We start from the raw sequence: 21535 nt of genomic DNA, 5'->3' as shown, positions 1-21535 counted from the left end.
GAAACTAAGAGCTGGTTCTTTGAAAAGACAGACAAAATTGATAAAACTTTCGTCAAGAAAAAAAGAGAGAGGACTCAAATTAATAAAATCAAAAATGAAAGAGGAGAAGTTACAACCGACACTACAGAGATACAGAGGATCATAAGAGATTACCACGAATAATAATTATGCAACAATAAAGTGGACAACCTACAAGAAATGAATAAATTCCTAGAAAGCTACAGTCTCCCAAGACTGAATCAGGAAGAAATAGAAAATATTAACAGACTGATTACCAGTTAATGAAATTGAACTGGCAATTTTAAAACTCTGAACAAATGAAAGTCCAGGATGTCTTCACAGATGAATTCTACAAAACATTTAAAGAAGAGTTAACATTATCCACTCAAACTATCCCAAAAAATTGAAGAGAAAGGAACACTTCTGAACTCACTCTAGGAAGCCAGCATCACCATGATACCAAAACCAGACAAAGACACCACAAAAAAAGAAAATGACAAGCCGATATCTCTGGTGAATATAGATGTAAAAAGCCTCAACAAAATAGTAGCAAAACAAAATCAGCATTGCATTAAAAGGATCATACACAATGATCAAGTGGGATTTCTCCCAGGGATGCAAGCATGGTTCAGTATTCACAAATCAATCAATGTTACATACCACATTAACTAATTGAAGAAGAAAAATCATATGATATCTCAATAGATGCAGAAAAAGCCTTTGACTAAATTCAACACCCATTTATCATAAAAAGTCTCCCAAAGTGGGTGTAGAGGGAACATACCTCAACATAATAAAGGCTGTATGCAAAACCCATGGCCAGCATCATACTCAATGGTGAAAAGTTGAAAACTTTTCCCCTAAGATCAGGAACAAGATAAAGATGCCCACTCCCTGTAACTTTGTTCAATATAATATTGAAGGTCCTAGCAATAGCAATCAAACAAGACAAATAAATAAAAGGAATCCAAGTCAGGAAGGAAAAAGTAAAACTGTCAGTGTTTGATATGACATGATACTATGTATAGGAATTCAAAAAAAGTTACCAAAATAGTATTAGAACCAATAAATGAATTCTGTAACGTTGCAGGGTAAAAAAATTAATATACAGAAATCTCTTGCTTTTCTATACATTAATAATGAGCTATCAGAAAGAGAAATTAAGAAAACTCTCATTTACAACTGCATCAAAAGGAATAAAATATCTAGGAATAAATCTAACCAAAGGAGTAAATGATTTGTACCCTGAAAACTATAAGACATCGATGAAAGAAATTGAAGATGACATACAAACAAATGGAAAGATATACCATGCTCATGGATTGGAAGAATTAATATTGTTAAAATGACCATACTACTCAAGGAAATCTATAGATTCAATGCAATTTCTATCAAAATACCAATAGGATTTTTCACAGTAATAGAAAATAATTCTAAATTTTTTTATGGTAGCACAAAAGACTCCAAATAGTCAGAGCAATCTTGAGAAAGAGCAAAGCTGAAGGTATCATGCTCCATGATTTCAAACTATACTACAAAGCTACAGTAATCAAAACAGTATGGTACTGGCACAAAAATAGACACATAGATCAATGGAACAGAATAGAGAGCCCAGAAATGAACCCACACTTATACAGGCAATTAACCTATGACAAAGGAAGTGAGAATGTACAATGGGGAAAAGACAATCTCTTCAATAAATGTTGTTGGAAAAACTGGACAGGTATATGCAAAAGAATCAAACAGGACTACTCTTTCACACTATATGCAAAACTAAACTGAAATGGATTAAAGACTTAAATGTAAGACCTAAAACTATAAAACATCTAGAAGAAAAAATAGGCTGTAAGCTCTTTGACATTGGTCTTAGCAATATTTTTTTAATATGTCTCCTCAAGCAAGGGAAACAAAAAAAAAAAAAAAAGGGATTACATCAAACTAAAAAGCTTTTGTGACACTCAACACCACTAATCATCAGGGAAATACAAATTAAAACCATAATGAGATACAACCTTACACCTGTCAGAATGGCTATTATCAAAAAGACGGCAAATAACAAATGTTGAGGAGGATGTGAAGAAAAGAGAACTCTTGTGCACTGCTGGTGGTATTGTAAATTGGAGCAGCCACTATGGAAGATAGTATGGAGATTCCTCAAATAATTAAAAGTAGAAGTGACAAATGATCCAGCGATTTCACTTCTGGGTATTTACTTGAAGGAAGCAAAAACACTAATTTGAAAAGATATATGCACACTAATGTTTGTTGCAGCATTATTTACAATAGCCAAGATAGGAAACAACCTAAATGTCCATTGATAGATGAATGGATAAAGAAGATTTGGCGGAATGGAATATTACTCGGCTCTAAAAAGAATGAAATCTTGCCATTTGGGCAAGATGAATCTAAAGGGTATTAGGCTTAGTGAAATAAGTCAGACAGAGGAAGACAAGTACCATATGATCTCACTTATATGAGGAATCTAAAAAACAAAACAAACAAAGAAAACAAAGCAAAATGAAAACAGACTCAGAAACAGTGAACAAACAGGTGGTTGCTAAAGTGGAAGGAGGCGGGTGGATGTAATAGGTGAAGGGAATTAAGAGGTACAAACCTCCAGTTAGAAAATAAATAAGCCATGGGGAGGTAATATACAACATAAGGTATACAGTCAATAATATTTCAATAAATTTGTATGGGGACAGATGGTTGCTAGACTTTCATGGTTATCATCTCATAATGTATGCAATTGTCAAATCACTACGTAGTACACCTGAAATTCACATAATACTGTATGCCAACTATATTTCAATTAAAAAATATTTTCCTAGCTCTGAACAAAGCAGGGATAAAATTGAGGACACCCCTAAAAAACCCTCAAAGTATAGCATGTGAAGAGCAAATTTTAAAGGTGACGTTGTCTGCCAAGGGCTGATGAATGTCAATTTCATTAATGGAATGGAATGTTAAATCAAGATGAGTAGAACAAGGCCAAAGAGCAACAGGATATGGCCAAAGAGAATGCTTAAAATGTATAACATATGGGTATACTCACCCATTATATTTGAAATCCTCAGAATGTATTAAAACTAGTTATCTAACAGAAATACTATAAATTTCTAAGCCTCTTTTCCTTCCACCCAAAATTTAAAATAACTTTTGAATAGCCAATAAAAAAGTTCCATCGAGTGCCAGATCAGTCAGTCAGCAACATTTATTTAGCTAACACTGTACAAAGAACATTATATTATGCAGTAAAAGGGGATTAGAAACAGCTCCGTTGAGTTGCTTACAATCTGTTTGGGAATAAATAAATGGTAGCATATGAAAACGATTTTAGGACATTTACTTTACAAAGCAACATTTTACTGAGTGCCTCTATAAACACTACTTTATACTCTGGGGCATTTTAAAATAATATAGTTCCATTTGTTGATGTATAAATAGCTGAATATCATAGAAATCTATTAAAATTTACTGCCCCCAAATCAGCCAGCTAAACCAGTTACAAACAATTGAATGCAGGTTTATTTGGAGCACATAAGGGTAGTTAGTTAATTCGTTTATTCTTCTAAAATAATTCCTCATGTGTTATCTTTTCAGAAAAGGGGAATTTCATGCCTGGATTTCATAAAAATATCTGTGCCACCACAAAAATGTCACAAAATAGAAAATCAACATACTTTCTCACCTCTAGCTTCAGATTATAAACAGATTCATATATGCAGAGGGCAGTGGCACCTTTGGGAGGCAGTAGGTGGAAACAAACACCTTCATGAGGGTTGGGGGACCCAAACCACAGGCTAAAGTCTGTGTCTCCCTTTGTCCTGAGTTTAATGCCAAATATATCCTGGAAATGGAAAAGCACTGTCATTTGTGTATATTTATCTGGTATTTTTGCAGGCAAGACAAGAGTCTGAGGGTAGTTCTTAGAACTTTTGACTGAGTTCAGAAATAGTTATGAATGTGGACAAAACAGAAATATGCATTGATTCATTGTGCGGAAAAATTATCTCAAGCATCTGACTAGGCAAAGATAGCTAGAAATATTAGATCCATTCCAATGTACCTGAAATGAGTTCCACTTATGCTTCGTATGCTGTTTTCTAAAGGAATAAAGTTGTTGCCAATAATGGAAGTCAGAATTCTGTAAATGGTCAGAATTTGACCCCTCTCTTTAAGGTTTGAAAATCTTCTTTACAGCTCAACAACAACAAAAAACAAACAACCCGATTTAAAAATTGACAAAGGACTTGAAAAGATATTTCTCCGAAGAAGATATACAAATGGCCAAAAAGTACATGAAATGATGTTCAACATGACTAATTATTAGGGAAATGCAAACCAAAATCACAATGAGCTAGCACTTCATACCCCTTAGGAAGGCTATTATTTTTTAAAACTTTAAAACAGAAAATAGCAAGTGTTGGTGAAAATGTGGAGAAACTGGAATGCTTATGCATTGCTGGTGGGAATGTAAAATGGTACATTTGCTGTGGAACACAGTATAGGAGTGCCTCAAGAAATTAATTGGATCCAGCAATTCTACTTCTGGGTGTATACCCAAAAGAACTGAAAACAAAGCCTCAAAAAGATATTGGTACATCCACGTTTACAGCACCATTACTCACAATAGTCAGGTGAATAATGGTGGAAGGTGGAAGCAATCCAAATGCCCATCAACAGATAAATGGATAAAAAAATGTGGTGTATACATATAACAGAATATCATTCAGCCTGAAGAAGGAAGGAAATTCTGAAAATGCTACATCATGGATGAGACTTGGAGACATTATGACTAGCGAAATAAACCAGGTACAAAAGGACAAATACTGTATGATTCCACTTATATGAGGTACCCAGAGTAGTCAAATTCAGAGTGACAGAAAGTCGAATGGTGCCAGGGGCTGGGGGAAAAGGAAATATGGAGGTGCTTTTAATGGGTACAGAGTTTCAGTTTGGGAATAAAAAAGTTTTGAAGATGGATGGCAGCAATGTTTGTACAACAGTGTGAATGTATTTAATGCCACTGAACTGTACGCTTAAAAACAGTTAAAATGGTCAATTTTATGTTATGTATATTTTACCACAGTTAGAAAAAACAAAAATTTCTTTGGAAGAGTTTCACATGAGCATGTACACAAGTCATTTATTGTATTCTGTTTATGTTCTTGCCATAATCCTTACCCAATGTATTTTATCATTTCCTGGGCCCCAGAGAAGAAATTGAGACTGGATGGAAAGCATGGTAGATTTGCCTTCTGTCTTGAATGCCAAATCCACGTATTAGCTACCATCTCTACTCAATGCCCACAATTGAACTCATCGTCTTCTTTGCTGTATCTGCTTTTCTTCTTCTATTCCCAATAAAGCAAAACAGTCCTCTCAGTCACCCAGTCAAAAACCCTGCTATCTCTCCTTGATTCTCCTCTACTCAACACTGCATCTAATTCATCATGAAAAACTGCTTCTGTCTCCTCATACTCACAGATCTACCTCACTTTTTCATATTTTCCAATATTACTTTAGTCCACAACTAGTGTCTTTTTGTCAGTCTTGTCTACCTCTATCCATCCTTCACCATGTCATCAGAGTGACCTTTCTAAAATGCAACTGTGTACGTATTCCTTCCGTGTCTGAAAAACTAAAATGAGGATGCTTTCTGCTGCCACTATGGCAATTCCTGTTTCAGGAAATAGGGGTAGAGAGGTAAAGAATATACAATAGGAACTGACCACATACTATACCTGTTAACCAAGGTTACTTAACTCTGCTAACACCCATATATATATCCCTGATGAAGCATTCATAAATTGAATCATCTCTGTCATAAACTAGTCTCATGGAAGAGTCTCTCCATATTTTTACACTCCATTTTTCTCACTTTTATTTCCTTTCTTAATTTCAATAATTTAAAAAATTTTCCAATTATGTTTCTTACATATTTTTTAAAAGTAAGCTGGCAACAGCATCCATGATATCATTAGGCAATGAGCATGTCTTGGGAAAAGAGATAAAGTTTCATTTCTGTGGGATATGAGTAGGTGCAATACTTCCTGTTTCTACTTCCTGCTGAAATTTAAGTCAGCTGGGAAGCTGCACTGTAGGTGCATTTGCATTTGTCTGAAATGCAAGTGGATGTGATTAAAGTCATGTTACAATGTTCAAACAAATCTAGAATTTGATGAAATACACAACCAAATAGGAGGTTTAAAAAGAGGGGATTAGTAAGAATTCATAAGAAAAATGTCTTTATTGTGTTGACTCTAAATATTTAAGATTTTATATAACCTGTTATTTTTTAGTTTTCATATAACCTCCGGCAATGATGTTTTTCCATAAGGCAAAATAAACTAAAACAATATATTCTTCAAAAAAAAAAAGAAGGGATTAAATTATCATTATCAATATACTACTCACAAAAGACTTTTGATTTAGAAAACACTAATAGAATCACCTGAAAAACTATTAGAAACAATAAGTCAAGACACATAGCTCTCTTGGAAACCCACAAAAACCATGTATAAGGTATGGAAAAAGTCCTAACTCAAGAGCAACAAAAACCAAAATATCTAAAAATCACCTTTTAAAAATATGTGGGAATTAAATGAGAGATATATCATGGCTCTAGATAAGAATATTCAATTTATAAATTTAAAGGTTTAATGCAATTATAATCAAAATTCAGATAGAATTTTCTTGGTAATTTGATGAAATGTTTCTAAAATTAGTGGAATAAATTGAATACATTTTGAACAATTCAAAAAATGTCTTACTCTCTTCAGTTTATTTTTTCAGAAAATCCCAGGCAGGATTTTAAGTCCCTTGCCTCACAGAGCCTTCTGGCTTCATCACACTTCATAACAGCTCTTCATTTCCATGTCTTTCTCCCGTTGAGGTGCTTGAGGTCAGGGACAGTATCATTTCTAATTTCTACCACCCAGCATGAAGCCTGGCTCAGAGGGAGCACTCAATAAATATTTGTTAAATAAATAATTTTTAAACTGGTTAAACAACCGCACCCACAGAGCGATGATTAACAGACCCATGTCACCCTGCAGTGTGGGCACCAGAACCATGCTATAGAATTCTCTTTGCCATGCCCTCATTTCCATTTTCGTCAATGATTAAATGAATTTGTACGTGGTACACTTGCTATTTTGTGAATGGCAAGAGTTTGGGAAAAATAAATAATAAGCTGGTAGAAACAAGAATGCTCATATAATGCACACAGACACACTGCCCTCTGTGAATAAAGGCTGGAGAACACAGACAAGAAGAGATTTTTGAGAACATACTTGGGGTGTTGGAAACCACATAGTGAGGTGGTCTCCAGACTCTCCAACAGGGTGATTTTATGTGGTCTAAGTGGTCATAGATTCACCTTGAGAAGCAATGGAAGATACAATGTTTCCAAATATAATAACAATCTTCAGGTTTTTATGGATTATATTTTATTTGGATTAAAATCACCTAATATTTGGCTTTCATTTCAGATTTCCATAAAATCAGTTTGACTGTGTCATCTTTTTTAAAGCAGAAATATAGTTTTGTATCACTACACAGTGGGCTCACTGTGTCTTGGGAAAATTAAACTTTGCCCTGAAGCTTCACAGCATGTCAGGACTGGACTAGATTCAAAGCCAGACAAGAACTTGGCCCTCAGGCTTTCCCACAACTGTGAGAATAGCATAGTTATGGCTAAATGCAGAAAACTAGTCAAGGCACTTGTTCTGTTAGTACACTTCATTGTTTTCTGGAAGGTTCTCAAATATCAAGATATGCCACCTAGGAGTTGTTCCACAAAATAAAATTTCCCTGAAGACCCTATCAGAACATCAAGATGTGGCACTGTAAGACATATCCGTTAAAAACAGAACATGAGAGACTCTCCAATTAAAGAAATTAGGCAAGCTGTATCTTAAAACATCTTTTATTTTCTTTGTCTTTCTCTCTTTCTCGTCCATTTACAAATGTGCATATCTTGCCACTAATAATGGAGCAGAACATAATGAAGGTATGTAGATAGGTCATCTTCATTTTAGACATATGTGAAATTTGCCCTTTTAAACGAGAAGTTCAAGCGATGGATCATGGATACATTTTTCACTATAGCCCAGGGCCATTATTCATAAGTGATGATAAACTATAAGAATGTGGGCATCTTCAAACATGTAGGTACCAGTTTACAAGCTCACACAACAATGCTACTTCCTATAAAGATTTCCACATACAAACAAATTCCTCTGTGTGCCATGGGGAATGCTACAGAGAGAGGCAACCTATAATTACACTTCCAATAAACGCAAATGCACAAAATAATTTCAGAACGGTTGCCACGATTTCAAACAATATCTTTTAGTTTACCAGACACATAGTTGACTAGCTTGGACTTGACTTTAAAAATCAAAATATGCTAAATCCCTGATATGTTTGTAGAAGAAAATGCCAACAGCATCATGGGCTGCTGACAATGAACCTTAAGACGAAAAGTGAAGCCCTAGAGATTAAAATTTTCCACCCCTAATTCCACCCTTAATAAATTATTGTATTTTCAGATTGTATGGATATAACCCAAGTATCAGTTGGCATCTACTCTCTCCCTGATTCAAACATCCATCCCATGGGTTGTGGGAAACCAAAGGTCACTTCAAAAGTTCTAGACATTTGCGGGCGGGGTGGAGGGGTTGGGGGACAGGGAAGGGCTTCCCTGGCTCTAAAGGCCTGCTTCAGGGTAATGTGCTCATTTATGGCTTTTCCTGTTCATGCTGACCCTATTCCGCCAAATGCGGTCCTGGCACCTCAACTGTGACAATCAGCAAAGCCTTATCCAGGCCCCCATCTGGGATGAAGGGAGCAAACCCAGGGGTCGTCGGTTAGGAATTAAATTCTCCAGCCTCAAAAAAATGGCATGAGGTCTTTCCCATAATTTTCAATCCAAAAACAAAAGGAAGTCCTCAACGCATGGATGCTTAAGACAGACTTTACTAAAACTTGAGGAGTTGGAATCATTTACAATCGCAGAAACAGAAACAATTTCATTCAATGTTAAGAATTCTTGTTCTTAAGAATCCTTCAGGCACCTCGCCACTCGGGATTTTCACTCACTGCCTTTATCCGTGGTTTCCCAGCACCACATCCTCTCCCTGGCTGCTCTCCTCTCTCACCTTCCATTTCTCCACCTCTACCCCTCCTTTCATATGTCTCTCCAACTCCGGTTCAGCTCTCTGCACGTCCAACCTCAAAATTAGTTCTAAGACCACCTTAGAATATTCAGACCCAATATGGTGCCCAGCAGAACAAGACAGATCTTTGAGTTAGAGAATCCACCTCCCTTTAAAGGCAGTTGTGTTTGGTCTCGGCCATGTCCCCCATTTACATTGTAACCATATTTGTTTGTTAAAATAATTTGGTGCAGGATTTGAAACTCTGGAGAAACAAGTTGTTTGTGTCTTTGCATATCATAACTTCCTTAGAATATGAAATTCAAATTAACCCAAATACTCAAGGTAATTTTAGGGAGCCAGGTCTCTCTTTTTGCGTCCACATTTGTTCAGTTCTGAAAGGACCATCGTATAAACAGCCAGGGGATTAAGTCTGCTTGAAATTTTGCCCTGACTACACACAGTGAGGCCTATTGTCTCAGTGTTTGGAAGCATATCCTCGAATACAACTATCTCCAAGTTGTACAAGACCTATAAGCAAGTTGAGAATGCTCTTAACCTGAGTGAATTATAACATTTAAGAAAAGAACATTTTATTCTGACTTCCAATTGACTTTTGTTAGTACATAAATGTTACCCTAATGCCTTTGTCTTCCAAATAGTGTTTTGGCTTTCTATAGATGACATAGCATTTGATCTGTTGACAAATCTTGTACTAACATACTGTTATTTTTTTTTAATCTGAATAAGGTTTATTCAAGAAAAATGGCTAAAACAATAATAACAGCTAAAATAATAATAAAACAATCATAACAGCAAGCTTTGTGGTGTTTTGTTTTTTGTTTTTTTTTTGCAGGTACGCTGGCCTCTCACTGACGCGGCCTCTCCTGCTGCGGAGCACAGGCTCCAGACGCGCAGGCTCAGGGGCCATGGCTCACGGGCCCAGCCGCTCTGCGGCATGTGGGTTCCTCTTGGACAAGGGCACGAACCTGTGGCCGCTGCATCGGCAGGCGGACTCTCAACCACTGCACCACCAGGGAAGCCCTGTGGTGTTTTAAATTGTCCTCTACTCATCCTCATCTCTTCTGCTCCGTGTTAGCCTTACATACTGTTTTTATATTTTGCAGTCAGGTAATAAAAGATGCTTCAGTAGATGAGGGCAGAATCTTTCATTCTCAAAACTATTTATCTGGAGTCTTATAGATCCTAGAATCCAGTTCTCAAATATGAAGTGAGTCTAACTTGCTTCACACTTTTATACACAACAGGTTTTTAGGAGGGGTTATTATTCTAACAGTATCAGTTTGGGGTGAGTTTCACTTTAAAAAAAAAAAAAAAGGAAGGAAGAAGTATTTTTGCTAAAGAAGAAAAGAATTCCCAGGTTTACTTTTTTTTGTTATCTAGCCAAAACCATGTTTCTGGCTAAAGGAGTCTCTTACTCACCTTGTTTTTTGACTCATGGTTTAGAGGTGCCTTAGAGGCAGAGATGATTGCTGAAGGCTTATTTCATCCAGCCCTATGATTCATTGATCCTATGAGTCCACACTTTGTAATTATAACATAATGGAAGATATTATTTTATGAAAGGAGAAGTTATGACTTGTCCAAAAAAGGAATATAGATTATAGTAAATAGAAGGTGAATTAGAATCCAAGTTAACAAACATTTTGTTTTTTTGTATGAACAGGATTTGAATGTCATTTTTAGATGAGAAAAAGACAGACTAAAAGTTTAATTTATTATTTAAAACATTTGGTTTATTCTACATTAATAATTATCCTAAATTATGTGGTTTTGGTTTTAGAAAATTACACTTTGAATAGGAGGATTTAACTATTTCAATATCAACTAAAATGTATTTTTACTTTTTACTTTAGTTACTGAAGAAACATGCATATTTTAATTTTCCTCTTAAAGTTGATATACTTCCACTTAACTAACAAAAAACTTTTATTATTAGTGTAATATAAACACAAGCATTAAAAAATGCAAGTGATTTGCCGATATAATGAGTAGCTAAATTTGAAACCCAGATCCTTTGAATCAACTGACTTACAGTAATTGTGCTGCAATTTTCCCATCACAGACAAGAGCATTTTGGACTATGTTATGAATTCAGAGTCCAGGGAATTCCAATGAGATAATGTCATTGACCTTGAACACAAATAATCAGTGATGAATATTGTAATATGATAATATGAAAGTTGCAAGGAATTCATTCTCAGACTGCATCAGAAAACCTGCTAAATCGGTAAAAGGAGGAGACACAGTGTGAACTAAGAGAGCAGAACTTTAAGGCATGTTACTCAAAATAGAAAGGTTCCCGAGTAACTCTAAGAGATCAAGTGTGAGCCCTCACGCTTAACTGCTACTAAATTAGTTCAGCATGTGAGCAACTATCCTGTACCCAATCAGCACTACATCACTTAAGTGACCAAAGCTAAATGTCAACTTTCAACTCAGTGGTACCCATGTATTTGCTCCTTTTGTCTACTTCATCATTTAAGTCAGCGGATTTTCCCACCATTCTGCAAGGGTGCAGCTTCATGGGAAATGGCCTGTTTCTGTGAGCTGCACGCTCCACTGTGAATGAGACCAGTGCCAACTCTTTAAAGGGGCAAAGCCATAGGAAAAAAGGATCATCTGAGCCACGTTATGTACATTTACACTCACGGGCTGCCAAAAAACCCCTTGATACATGTCCAAAATGCAGTTTAATTAGAGAGAGCAGAAGGAAATCAACCTCAGTCTGCTAACTGACCTGAGGCATCTAATCTCTGTATGTGTTCATTTTGTTAAAATATGCAAGCAAAGAGCTATTGGAGGCCATATGCCATTTGTTACGAAAAGCACATTCCTTTAGTCTTTGTAACAAAAGCCATATGGCTTTCTGAAAGTTAATTATATCATAAATATGCTGTAATATTGGGGAGTGTGGTCTAGCGATTGCTGGAAGAAACTTCGAGACCTGGCTTTCGGTCAGTTTCTCAATGGATTCCATTCAGAACCTTGGGGAAGTCACAAGCCCATTGTGCCTTAGTTTCCCAATATTCAAAGTGAAGATAATAATAATACAGCACCTAAAAGAGAGAAGAAAACTGAAATGTTCTCCCACTTAACGGTAAAATAATATTACAAACTATGATTCAGGTCAACAAAACAGTAAAAGGTTTTTTGAAATATTAACTAGTGAATCAAAATAGTCTCTTCCTCTTTCCCATGCTTCCTTCCCACCATTGCTGGAGCAATCTTTCTGGAAAACACATCAGATTTTTAAACTCCTTTGTTAAATATTGCATCCAAACTAGCACTTGAACTCTGTATAAATGACCCTTTAGAGTCTGCCCTAGCCTGTTGTCCAGACACGTCTGCCAACAGTCTCTCCCGAGCTGGCACACAGACAGATAGACACACCGGGTCAGTCTGTTCCCTGTGCCAAGGACATCTTACCTTCTCATCTCTACTTAGCTCCCATGCATGTGTCAAGACCCAGACCATCACCCTCCACCAGGTGAGGTCTTTGACTTCCTCAGGTCATTGGCTGTTCCCTGCTCTGAGCTACAATAGCACTTACCTCATTCCTTCTTAAGCACTTATTACATTGTATAGTATTTATCTGTAGACACATCTCTCTCTCCACCAGAATGTTGGGCTCCTGAAGGGGAGAGTCTAAGGCCTGGCAAGTGATAGGTGCTCAATAATTACTAGTTTATTGTCTACTTTTAAAACATAGAGGTAACTGGCTGTTCGACCTCAGGGGTCTAGTTTCCATATTCATTTCAACCTTTCAACCCTCCATCTGTAGCATTTTATAACAGCCAGAAAATGATCCCTAGAAACTTGCAATGTTCCAAAGTACCAATGACAGACTTTTCCACTGTGCTATCCTTTTAATTCAAGGAAATGAAATAATTTTAGAAAGTTTTTCAACAAGGATTAAAGCCAAGAGTTTTTCTCGTTAAAACTTCAGCTAACAGCTAACCAGAAAATTAAGTGAAACACAAGTCCTCATTCCTCAAGCATTTTAGTTAATCATGGTTTTATGGAATTTTAATCTAGCATGGAGGCTGAAATGAAACAAGAGAGCCAACAAGTCCAAAAGACAATTACAACTCCATCTGATGTAACCAAACTGGATAGAGTTGTGTGTGGCATAATAGTAATAACTGTAAATTACCTAACCTTAAATTCTCACGCCCTTGATACAGAACATTATTCTAATGGCATAATTTGATTTTTTTTAATTTAGTTTGATTTTGCTTCTGGTTTACAATTGAAGGAGACAGAAAAACCTCTGTCTGATTCCACAGGATTTGGATTTTGTAAAAAGTAGGTGTCCCAAACATCCTCTTTCAGGAACTAAATCATCTCCACATGTGCTAAGAGTAGCAAAAAAGCAAGAACATTTAGGTCTGTGATATGTACACGTAACTTAGAGCAAAACCAGAGGAATGTCTGAAAGTCAAAGAGGACAGAGGGCAAAGAGTCTGACTTACAGATTTGTTGGGAGCTATTTTATAGGAAACAAGCTTTAGGATCTGATTTGATGGCAAGGCAACGGGGAAATAATAATAATAACAAAGATAAGAGGAAATCATTGGGTTGAGCTCCAAAACTTTAATTTCCTCAAAATTGTTTCCAGATGGTTAAGAATGTCTTTCTATGTACAGTATTTTCAGGAGCTAAATACAAAGTCATCCATTTGCATATGTGGTAATTTTTCAGCAAGATGTCACATTCATTTAAAATTGCCATTGCCGATACTAACCTTTTGATGTTCAGGACACCTGCCTGGGGGCCAGCAACATACACTAACTTTACCAGAATGTCAGAAAGTGTCACCAGGACCTGGCCGCTCAGAGGCAAGTCTCTGAATCATGAGTATGTAGCTAGTCTGTTCTTTGATGTCCACTTTCTTCCAGCAGGACAGTACTAACCAAGTGTCTGAAGATTCTCTCCTTTCCTCTTTCGGCATCTAGAGACGCAAGCCACGGAACTACTGCAGAGGAGAAGAAAGGAAAATATTAAAGAGAAAAAGAAGGCAGAATTTCTTGATTTTGTAAATCGTTTTCATCTTACTAGAAACGCACCCAGACTAGGACTCAGAAGACGAGAGGCTGATCCTCAAACCTGCCTCTTTGCTAAGTTAATGAATCTCTCTGTTGCTCTTGTTCTGTCACACTTATACTTTCTTAATAGAAACAGTAAGGGTATGAATAACCCTATTAGCTACATATCAACTTCTTAAGAGGCTATTGTATAACAAGATGACTTCCAAAGGATCATTTTTTCTTACCAAGCCATGGATTCAACTACTTTTGACAACTACCTTTGAATACCTACTACGTGTCAAGCAATGGGTGCTGGAATTGAATGGTAAGCAAAACATAGTCCCTATCCTCATGGGGTTTCAGGTCTAATTAGGAAAGCAAGATTTGCTTAAATAATCACGCACACAGAGAATTACAAACTGTTACGTATAGAACTACGACACAGACTCACCATATCCTGAAAACACTGTATTTTCACTATCAAATGTTCCTGGTTGTTCTCTAATTTTTTTATCAGTCAACTTCAATCATCAAGTGATTCTTGGAAAATACTTTCCCAAATAGTGTGCTGTTTGTCAGTTAAGGCTTTCAGATAATGATTAGGATTGAGATTTCAGGGTAGAACTGATTCTCCATTTAGTGAAACAGAAGAAATGTTGGTATCAATTTAAAACTGTAAAATAGGAAGTCTAGACCTAAAGGATCTCCCCTGGAAGAAGGCCCTAGGCCATGTTTACAGAAAAGTTGGTAACTCCTGATGGTAGTCATATTTTCAAAAAAAAAAAAAGAAAAGCAAAGTTTTCAATTCTTTTCAATCAGAAAATTGATCTACTGGGATTAAAAAAAGAGGTGACTTCACAATTACTTTTCAAAAACAAGAGGTCAGTTGCTCACGCTTTAGCAAAATGTCTTCTCCCATTATTGTTGCAGAGTAAGCTATACAGGGGTTTGATAGAAAGTCTACCCTGAGGGAAACAATTCTCCTAAAATTTGATACAATGCAACGGGAAATGGTGTCAATTAGTCTAAACTATAGACTAACCTAAGGTGGAAAAACCAGATGGGAACTGACCCCATTCCATCTCTACATAATTTTGATACTAGAAATGCATCTTCAGAAGGTGTGTTGACGACTTCAAACTTTTCATCTCAAATGATGCTGCTTCCCAGGCTTCAGTTATGCCAGAAGATTTGAAGAGCAGAAGAAAAAGGGAACAAAGCAAATCAGACATGTGCGGGCAAGCTGGTGAGGAGAATGCCTTTTGACTTTTTTATGGTGGAAATATTCTTTTGGGGATAAAGATTAAGCAGGCATTGGAAATGAGCCTCCTCATTTGACGTGAGAATTAGCGCAGAAGCTACTTTTTGAACCTCAAATATCAGAAGCCCCTATTAACATAGAGAATTACTGCAAACACAACTAACCTTTGATAAGCTTGATAAGCTTACAAGACAAAACAGGAGACTTTTGGGCAGCTGCCATCCAGAGGTGTTGGAGAACAAAAGTTTTATCACTAGACAGAAAATTGAGAACGTGGAAAATTGCATATAGTTGTTAGGATATGTAAACAGCTGAAACCAAAGTAACATGAGAATTGTTAAAAGCACCTTTCTTCTCAGCAAACGTTATCTGCTGGGTCCATGAAATACAGAGAGTGCAGTGATTATTCCTCATTTTGTAAATGGGAGGAAAGAGCTTACTGTAAAAGGACAAGTTAGTACTTTAGGACAGAGAATATACCAGAATATGTGGGTACGCAGCCATTTCTTAGTGGAAAACTCCAATCTGATCCTCCTAAACTGGTCAGGAAAATGTTAGTTGTCAGCTTTAAGGGGAACCTTTCTCAGGAAGGGGAGTGGTCAAGCTAAACAATTGGTGATTGGCTGTCAGGAAGCCATATGAAAATGAATTGGGGGCCAGGGCTCCACCGCCATCCCATTATCACATAAGCGCCTTCGCACAGGTCAGAGCAGCAGATCACCTTTCATTCCCTTCACCCCTCTCTTCCTCCCTTAAATAAATTAGAATGTTCTGAACAAGCAGTGGACACACCCCTTTTAGATGAAGGCTAAGCTGTTTGCCCAAGATGACCTAGATTTTATTTATTTATTTATCTTTTACAGTGAGATTATTTTATTTTCAGTGAAGTATAGTTGATTTACAAAGTTGTATTAGTGGTAGCGTTATGAATGTGTCTTAAAATTTTTCTCTTTATATCGTTGCAAAATTAGATAAACACTTCTCAACTATTTACATAATTATATGTGGAGAAGGGTGTTTAGAAATAGGTGAAATCAATCCCCCAAGAATATTGCCTGGATAAGGGGAGTTTTCATGAGTATTTCAGAAGACAGGATGGGCTTGTGTTGGCCGGGAGGAGAAAGAAGTTGCCAAGGACAGTGACAAGACTCTTAATTCAGCAAATGCAAAGATATGGACCAGAGGGACTAACGTAAAACAAGGCTGCTGTGACACATGACACAGGGACAGTTATCAGGGAGGGTAAGCTGAGATGTCTGAATCTTATAAACTAGAAGATACGGAGAAACACGATAAAGAGGTCAAGGAACTTGATTCTAACTCTGTGTGGAGGACCGTGGAGAGGAAAGAGACCAGGACAGGGAGACCACCAGAAGACAGCGGAAAGAGAAAGACATTTGAAGCAGTATGAGTCTCCCCTGAGAGTTGGAGCGTAGCATTATCTTCTCTGCCCTACAAAAGACCTTCAGATAAATGCACCCACCACACATGTTACCCCTTCTTTAAAATAAGGGTCACAGTACCTACAATCTCAGCAATCCCATGAGGCTTTCATGCCACATTACACCCAGGTGATCATATGCCTAAAGCTCTACAGGTATGTAAATAATATGAATAGGGAATCCTGAAGGCATTTAAGTGTTTGACGAACCCAAGAAGGTTTAGAATAAGTCTCCTGTGAGTGGGTATCCACACCACACCCACTGAACAGAGAAATAATGTATTTAAAGTGAAATGTTCTGACTTGCATTCATTATCATCAGCAGATAAGTCAAACATAGAGCAGAGGACTTCCCTGGTGGCGCAGTGGTTAAGAATCCGCCTGCCAATGCAGGGGACATGGGTTCGATCCCTGGTCCGGGAAGATCCCACATGCCGCGGAGCAACTAAGCCCGTGCACCACAACTCCTGAGACTGTGCTCTAGAGCCCACGAGCCACAACTACTGAAGCCCACGCGCCTAAAGCCCACGCTCCGCAACAAGAGAAGCCACCGCAATGAGAAGCCCGTGCACCACAACGAAGAGAAGCTCACCGCAACCAGAGAAAGCCCGTGCGCAGCAGCGAAGACCCAGCACAGCGAAAAATATATGTTTATTTAAAAAAAAAAAAAAAGAGCAGAGCTATAAATGGCTAGCTCTGGGGTGGTGGAGAAACTGCTGGAGGTTAGTAAATAAATAAACAGATTGATTGATTGATTTAAAAGTGCTGGTATTTTAGGGCCACACAACATGAGGGCTTTGTGCATTTGCTTTTGTGTGACTTCAGACCACGGTAGGAGCACACACTTCAGGAAGATGTGCTCTTGTTCTAATTATGGAAAGGACTGGACTGATCAAATTACTGCCTATCTTGCATGACACCAAAGAAACAATTCCAACAAAGGACTTTGATTTGATGATTGAAAGTTACCAGCCAGGTACAGGCCTTTGAAGAAATGGAAAGCTCAGCTGATGATGAAGACATAAACAAGAGCAGTGGAAGATTACTTAAACTTTAATACTGCTCTTGTGGTCATGGCTTTCTTATCCATAATGACTGCTGCCTAGTTTAAAGAAATAGAACTCTTAAGAAAAGGAGCTCTATTAATCTCTGTAAACTTCGAACAGAAATATTGATTTTCTGATGACTCTTTTTATAGATGTTGTTGGATGTATAATTTGTATCTCATTTACTAGATTTTTAAATAAATACTTTCTGCAATTAAAAAGAATTGAGGGAGAGGGAGAAGAGACAAATTTGGCCTGATGTTGATAATATCATTGCCCCTTTCCTTATGTCCCAGCTCCTGGAAATACCAACAAAAGACGCAGACTCTGCCTATCTCCTCATATTGGCGAGAGAGGGGTGACTGGCCTGCGGATATGTGGGTGAAGGAAGATAATTAGTAAAGCACCAAGGTGGATGGACCCCTCCCCCTCCCCCACCATTCTTGAAGCAGAAACCTTTGGTACTTCGGCAAGGGACGAGAAGAAGACTTCTCCTGGGGGTCCCTGGGGGCCAGGAATGGGGAAGTCAGTAGCCAAATAGACATAGCACACATTCTTGTCATTTCATGCCCCGGACAATAATTACCATATACATAATAAGGTTTCCTGCCCCAGAGTTATTTTTACTTCCATGTAGATGGTGGTTCTTAAACAGTCAACTGATTCATCTTCTTGGGCAATGCCCATTCATTCTTGACACTCTTGCATTCCACATCCTATCCAACACCTCTCAACCCACACAAACAAGTGCCAAAAGGTGAGAGAGCAAAAGGACTAGCATGTCCATTCACTGTAGTCTACCTTCAGAGATGCTGGAGTCTCATCGGTAGATTTATCAATAACCCTCCCAAAGGAATAACTGTGAGCTTAGAACAACACTGAGAAGCCATCACTCCAGATAGAGCTTCTTCCTCTCTTTCTCTAGCTGGCCTGAATGGTGGCAAAGACTGATGACCAAATTCATGAAAGAAATTTCTATTTGCCCCTAATTTACTGAGTAACCTGTGCTGAATTACATAAAAATAGCATAATGGTTAACCCTAATTAGTTAGTTTGTATTTTCCTGCATTTCCAAGCCAAGCTTGTTTCCTCTCTCTGCTGACAGACACTGCATTCTCTCCTGCCCCACCCTCAAAATGTGTTCACAAGACAGACCCAAGAGACTGATGCTTCTTTAGGGAGAATAATCAGGCTTTAAGAGGGCCCTTCTTTAGAATAAAGAGCTGCATTTTGAGAGGGCATGGACCCGGGATGCGTCCTCTTGGAGCCTCTGCACTCATGCCTGCCTTACTCAAAGATTCACACCCATTCTGGAGTTGACTTAGATGCCGATTGCCAGGAGAACTAACAGCTCTTCATGATATGATTTGCATCACTTCCACCAATATTTATTTAAGCCCATTTACTTGCTGTGAGTTCAGTATTTAAAGGAAGGCTGTGGGGGTAATGTCCTTAAGCTGTGTCTACCTCCCTGGATCCCTGGGTTTCCCTGCCTGTAGTTTCAGATGCTGGGTCCCCTCATCCCCTCTAAAGCTGGGGACACTGACCTAAAGAATCCCGCTCGTTCTCTCTCCCGTATCAACAGCTACTCTACAGGAGGGAGGAGAGACACCATGATGTCAGCAGGATGCTTGTAAGGACCACCTTCTTGGTTCCTTCTTCTACCCACACCGACCAACACCCCCAGTGAAGAGCTATGCTGCTTCCAAGCAGGCAAAACTCAGCATAGAACTTTCGGGGTTGGATTTATGTGGGAACATGCTTGCACTGTGTGATCAGCATCTCCTCCCTTCCCTTCCAGACCTTCTCTTTCTGCAGTTCCTTGGCACAGGAAGTGTCTGTGCATGCCCCGTTGACTGATGGCATAGGCTTGGGAGCCCATGGTCAGACACCTGGGTTCGAATCCCAATTCCACCACTTAGTTCACATGACATATCGCGAGGCTCTTAATTGCTCTGAGCCTCACCTTCCTCAGCCATGCAATGAATATAATAATCACTTTGCAGACTGATACGAGAATGAAATGGAAGAATGCACACAAAGCACTTAGCAATACGCCAGGTACATGATAAGTACTCAATAAATGGGAGCCAATATTATTAATGAAACCGCCATGTATGTAGTTGCTCAAATAAGACAGGTCCCTTTTTTTTCTTAGCTAACCTGACCTTATGTCCAATAAATTCTACCTTCTAAGTACAGTTGAAAGCCATTTCCTCCTTCCCATCCCTGCTGTAATAACTCGACTTCTTTTCTGCCATTATAACCTTGTAACTCTATCTGTATATCCACCCTCTTCCTGTTCTACCCCTTCTGTGCATTTCCCAATGGTATGAATTTTCTAAAATAAAAATGTGCTCACGACACTTCCCTAATTAAGGCCTTTCAGGGGCTCCACGCGTTGCCTTGTGGATGCAATCCCAACTCCCCAGCACAGCCTTCAAGGCCTGGGGCCATATCCCACCGCTCACTCCCCACTCACCACACACGCCTTCTTCCCAGAAAAATCTGTACTTCTTCAAAGGGCCCTGGCGTCCAAGTGCCTTTGAACATTACTCTTCCTGGCACACGTTCCTCTCTTCACATGACAGATTCCCACATGTCCTCTAAGACTCAGTGCCCAGAGTTCTCTTCCAAGAATTCTTCTTGACTCTTCACTCACATATTATACTGTTTTAATTTCTGTTTACTTGTCTAGCTCCTTCCTGATGTGAGGACCTGTGTACTTTACGGCATCCTGCATCGCAAACGACTAACATAGAGGTTCAAACAAGTCATTCAGCAAACATGTACTGAGCACCGGCCTTGCTGCTAGATGCGCGTTTGCTCTCTCTCACTGCACAGCCCCTGTGGTTCTGCGATCCTTGAGGCCATAAGGAAGCATGGTCAGCACTTGACCACCTAAAATCACCCTCTTCAAAACTCTCACCCAAACCTCAAGAGCTGCCCATCGGTAGATACAAACACTGGTATATATAAATGTTATCTAAACTTATTCTCACAACAGCAAATGAGAAGGCAGAAGCTCTGGGAGATCTCGAGTCGTCAGCTGTGAGTTGGGGCTGCCTGAGCCGTTGGTCCTGCGTCAAGACGCTTCGAAGTCTCATTAAGAATGTTTGGATCCCCATGAAGCCCTACTATACCCACGTTTACCAGGAGATGAGGGTAGGAATGGGGCTGATGGGCTTTGGCGTTTACAAAATCAGGCATGTGACTGCTGACGGTCGTCATTAACCAGCTTTCCTTGGGTGGGACTTTGGTCTGGCTGTGTTGTGGGCCTGTGGGACATCGTGTTGACTTGTAGCAGTGCCGCTCCCCTCCTGGGAGATCTAACTGCTTGGTCAATACCGACCAGCTGGTGATTGGCTCAGCCAGGGAGGCAGTGTTCCATAGCAGTTATGAGCTAGCTATGGAAGTGAGTTCAAATCCCAACCTTTCCACACATGAGCCATGTGGTCTTACAAAAATTACTTCACCTCCTTGAGCCTCAGTTTCCCCTCCTGGATAGGGGGGAAAGTAATACCTACCCACCTACCTCACAGGGTTGTGTGAAATCCAAATGAAAAACTGAA

The 21535-nt window shown here is 38.6% G+C and overlaps 1 long non-coding RNA gene across 1 annotated transcript; it reads right to left on the bottom strand.

Annotated features, from left to right (window-relative positions):
* Window positions 1-11082: 11082 nt before the first annotated feature.
* On the bottom strand, window positions 11083-20495 carry LOC137201829 (uncharacterized). Its single transcript, XR_010932373.1, has 3 exons — window positions 20446-20495; window positions 13933-14163; window positions 11083-12244 (listed from the first exon to the last, which is right to left on the bottom strand). It is a non-coding gene; the product is annotated as an uncharacterized lncRNA (long non-coding RNA).
* Between the last annotated feature and the right edge of the window lie 1040 nt (window positions 20496-21535).

This window comes from Pseudorca crassidens, chromosome 11 (assembly GCF_039906515.1).
Source record: "Pseudorca crassidens isolate mPseCra1 chromosome 11, mPseCra1.hap1, whole genome shotgun sequence".
NCBI classification, from domain to species: domain Eukaryota; kingdom Metazoa; phylum Chordata; class Mammalia; order Artiodactyla; family Delphinidae; genus Pseudorca; species Pseudorca crassidens.
This window is presented reverse-complemented; position numbering and strand designations above follow the sequence as displayed.